Source organism: Canis lupus, chromosome 33 (assembly GCF_003254725.2).
Source record: "Canis lupus dingo isolate Sandy chromosome 33, ASM325472v2, whole genome shotgun sequence".
Classification (NCBI taxonomy): Eukaryota; Metazoa; Chordata; class Mammalia; order Carnivora; family Canidae; genus Canis; species Canis lupus.
The window spans coordinates 6,138,488-6,143,320 of record NC_064275.1 but is presented as its reverse complement, the minus strand read 5'-3'; the positions used below and the strand labels follow the sequence as shown (position 1 = coordinate 6,143,320).

Genomic DNA, 4,833 nt, shown 5'->3' with positions numbered 1-4,833 from the left:
TTTTATCGTTGATAATCCAGTTCTTTGTTGCCTGATGACCTTAGCTCTCTAATGTGCAAAAACAAATTTATGATTTTATAGATCCCTTGGCTATTTCTTCAATTCAAGGGCAAAAAAAATATCACCTGATATTCTTGCCCAGCTTCCTACACTTTCTAAGCCACAGTGGAACTCCCAATTTGCTTCCATTTTTCAAATATTTCCATTTTCTATGTTTTACATAGAATGTTAATGTAATGTTAATGTTCTATGTTTTACATAGAATGTTTCCATTTCTTCCATTTTCTATGTTTTACATAGAATTTAAGGGTGTAGGTATTTTCCTTAAAAGATATTTAAGTACTTAAAAGACATTAAGTAACTTAAAAAACATTTCACTGTTTTGTGGCTTGTTTTGTTTCTGTCAAGAAGTCTTCTGTTAGTCATATATTTGCTACTATTCAGATAATGTGCCACTTTATCTGAATGTTTTAAATTTTTTTCATTGAATTATTCAGCAGTTTTATAATAATGCACTTAAATTTGGCTTAATTTGAATTATCTCTCTCTTGAAGTTCACTGAACTTCTGAAAGATGTAGAGTGGGGACTAATCACTTTACTTCAACAGGGATCAAATTTGGTGGATTCTAGATACAATTTGGGTAAAACTAAATTTTTTCTCTGTTAATTGGGCATAGCCCAATTAAGAATGCCCTGTTAACTGGGCAATGCTTTCCAGTGTTTTCAGCTGAGAGTCTATTCACCTGAGACTCTTCTCACTATATCGCCTCCCACAGTGGGTTCTTAATGCAGATTGTTGTCTCTTTGGACCATCAGTATGCCAAACCTCTGCTCTGCTCTTCACAAGTGTTTTTTGTTTTGGCTCTTTTGCCTCTTTCCCTATGAGGCCTCAGAAATCAGCAAATGTCATGAGGGGGAAACTGAGTGCAAAATATTCTTTAAGTATTTAACGTTGTCACTCTAGTGTGAGCCTATAAAGACTGCAAGTTTCTATTCTGTAACAGTGCCTTTCTGCAGGACAAGGCTCAGATTCTCAATCTCTTGCCCCCATCCAGACTGACATGAGGCCCCATGAGAAAAAGTTGCTAAGGACTGTCAGTTTATCTCTCTATAGTTTAGTCCTTTCTGAAATCTTAGCTACAACTAGCTTCATTGCTTCAGCAGATCTGTTTATGCTTTAAAACAGTTAATTTGACCAGAACACAGGTGTCGTGAAAACCACCACTAAACCTAAACCAAAATGGGAAAGGAAAAGACTCACATCAACATCGTCGTCATTGGACACGTAGATTCGGGCAAGTCTACCACTACTGGCCATCTGATCTACAAATGTGGTGGGATCGACAAAAGAACTATCAAAAAATTTGAGAAGGAGGCTGCTGAGATGGGAAAAGGCTCCTTCAAGTATGCCTGGGTCTTGGATAAACTGAAAGCTGAACGTGAACATGGTATCACCACTGATATCTCCCTGTGGGAATTCGAGACCAGCAAGTATTATGTGACCATCATTGATGCCCCAGGACACAGAGACTTTATCAAAAACATGATTACAGGCACAACTCAGGCTGACTGTGCTGATTGTTGCTGCTGGTGTTGGTGAATTTGAAGCAGGTATCTCCAAGAATGGACAGACCCGTGAGTGTGCCCTTCTGGCTTACACACTGGGTGTAAAACAACTAATTGTTGGTGTTAACAAAATGGATTCCACTGAGCCACCCTACAGCCAGAAGAGATAAGAGGAAATCATTAAGAAAGTCAGCACCTACATTAAGAAAATTGGCTACAACCCTGACACAGTAGCATTTGTGCCAATTTCTGGTTGGAATGATGACAACATGCTGGAGCCAGGTGCTAACATGCCTTGGTTCAAGGGATGGAAAGTCACCTGTAAAGATGGGAATGCCAGCGGAACCACACTGCTTGAAGCCCTGGATTGCATTCTGCCACCAACTCGTCCAACTGATAAGCCCTTGTGTCTGCCTCTCCAAGACGTCTACAAAATTGGTGGTATTGGTACTGTACCAGTGGGTCGAGTGGAGACTGGTGTTCTTAAGCCTGGTATGGTGGTCACCTTTGCTCCAGTCAATGTTACAACTGAAGTCAAGCCTGTTGAAATGCACCATGAAGCTTTGAGTGAGGCTCTTCCTGGGGACAATGTGGGCTTCAATGTCAAGAACGTATCTGTCAAAGATGTTCATCGTGGCAACGTGGCTGGTGATGGCAAAAATGAGCCACCAATGGATGCAGCTGGCTTCACAGCTCAGGTGATTATCCTGAACCATCCAGGCCAAATCAGTGCTGGATATGCACCTGTGCTGGATTGTCACACAGCTCACATTGCTTGCAAGTTTGCTGAGCTGAAGGAAAAGATAGATCGTCGTTCTGGAAAGAAGCTGGAAGATGGTCCCAAGTTCTTGAAATCTGGGGATGCTGCCATTGTTGATATGGTTCCTGGCAAACCTATGTGTGTTGAGAGCTTCTCTGACTATCCTCCTCTGGGCCATTTTGCTGTTCGTGACATGAGACAGACGGTTGCTGTGGGTGTCATCAAAGCAGTGGACAAGAAGGCAGCTGGAGCTGGCAAAGTCACCAAGTCTGCCCAGAAAGCTCAGAAGGCTAAATGAATATTATCCCCAATACCTGCCACCCCAGTCTTAATCAGTGGTGGAAGAACGGTCTCAGAACTGTTTGTGTCAATTGGCCATTTAAGTTTAATAGTAAAAGACTGGTTAATGATAACAATGCGTCGTAAAACCTTCAGAAGGAAAGGAGAATGTTTTGTGGACCATTTGGTTTTGGTTTCTTTTTTTTTTTTTTTTTTTTGTGCATGTGTGGCAGTTTTAAGTTATTAGTTTTTAAAATCAGTACTTTTTAATGGAAACAACTTGACCAAAAATCTGTCACAGAATTTTGAGACCCATTAAAACAAAAGTTTAATGAGAAAAAAAATAAAAAATAAAAAAATAAAAGTTAATTTAACTTTTTTATGACTTTTTTGTCATTAATGGAAACATTGAAAAATTATAAGCATGTCCCATTATATGCTACACATTATAATTAAATTGTATGCTAGATTGTGTTTTAAAATTTCTTAAGATATTTAAAGTGACATTTAAGAATCCAAATTTGGGTGAAGATTTATCTTTGCAGGATACTACTGCTAATACAAAAGACTCAAATCTATGAAGTATTATATTCTACATGTTACTGAATCGACACATCCACAGGTAATGACAGTACGTTAAAGTCTACTTTAATGCTAAATGATAGCAGGCAAATATCTTTTAAAATCTATCATAACAGAAATATGTAATAATTTCTGAAACCAGAAATAATTATTAAAATTATGAAATTTATTTTTCAATTGGAATGGTTTTGTTACAGAATTTTTTTCCTCCGGTGCCCATGGTTCTTGGTCACACCACTTCAAAGAATGAAGAGGTTGACCACACAGAATGGTGGGCAGCAAAGATAAAAAAAAAAAAAAAAAGCTTTATTGAGTGATAGTGAAGCAAAGTTTATTGAATGATAGTACAAAGCTCCCAAAGAGGGAGGGACCAGAGAGGGTTGCCACCAGGGTTTCTAAGTCTAGCAGGTTTTATGAGCTTATTGGTGGCTGTTTTAATCTGATTAACCTTCCATGAGCCTGTCATCCAATCAGGTTTTTATCATCTATCTACCATGTGGGAACAGGTGGAGGGCTCCTTCTAGAGTGGTGTAAAATCCTCTTAGGGCATGGAAGGTGGGGAGAGGGAGGGGGAGCTGGCATTGTTGGAGCTTGTCCCTGCCTGCCTTCCAAATAACCTTCCACAGCTATACGCATACCAAGGCACACCATTTTCCTGTCTTGTTTTAATTTTTTTTGAGAGACCAGTGAATCACAATGTTCTTAGACTAATGAGATTCTGTACAATTTGTTTCTTGTGGCATTCTTACTGGCCTTGATTTCTTTCCCCTGTACAATGCATCCCTAAACTTTTTATTTTTAGTTTGTAATATCTTTCTATTATTCCAGATAGTTCCTCAAATGTCTTGCGATGAATTAGAATATATTCCCACATTTATCCAGATCTTATCCATGTTCTTATTTTTGACAACACGATTGCTACATTTCTCTAATCTAAACCAGGGTTAACAATGGATTTCATCTTATATGGCAATTCTAATCAAATAGAACTATCTTAAACTGTTTGAAAAGATTCTAAGGGGGGATCCCTGGGTGGCACAGCAGTTTGGCGCCTGCCTTTGGCCCGGGGCGCGATCCTGGAGATCCGGGATCGAATCCCATGTCGGGCTCCCGGTGCATGGAGCCTGCTTCTCCCTCTGCCTGTGTCTCTGCCTCACTCTCTCTCTCTCTCTCTCTGTGACTATCATAAATAAATAAAAATGTAAAAAAAAATAAAAAATAAATAAATTAATTAAAAAAAAAAAAAGATTCTAAGGGGACATCCAAGCCCAGTTAGAAAATGTAGAAAGATAATTTAATGAGGTGTTTCATGCATTGGAAGGTAGAATAGTAACACGCAATCTTATTAGATCTTGAGTACTTAAAGTTGGACACAAAGTTTAAAGTCCACAAAAATTTGTTAATGGACTAATTTCTTTACTGAAAACTCATGAACTAAACTCATGAAAATAACTAAAAATTATTTCTGGTTTTATTAATAGTTATTCTACTTGAAGAAGAATCATCCCATATGAATAGCTTATTAACCTCCTCTTTTGACCTCATGTCTAATTCATATTTATATTCCCCTGTAAAATTTGTCAATGGCAAATTCCCACTAAATATTTTTTAACCAGATGTAATTGATTATATTTTAAAGTATAAA

At 38.1% G+C, this 4,833-nt stretch overlaps 1 pseudogene; it reads left to right on the top strand.

Annotated features, from left to right (window-relative positions):
* The first annotated feature begins 1,226 nt into the window (after nucleotides 1-1,226).
* LOC112640507 (elongation factor 1-alpha 1-like) lies at nucleotides 1,227-2,765 on the top strand (annotated as a pseudogene).
* The last annotated feature ends 2,068 nt before the right edge of the window (nucleotides 2,766-4,833 follow it).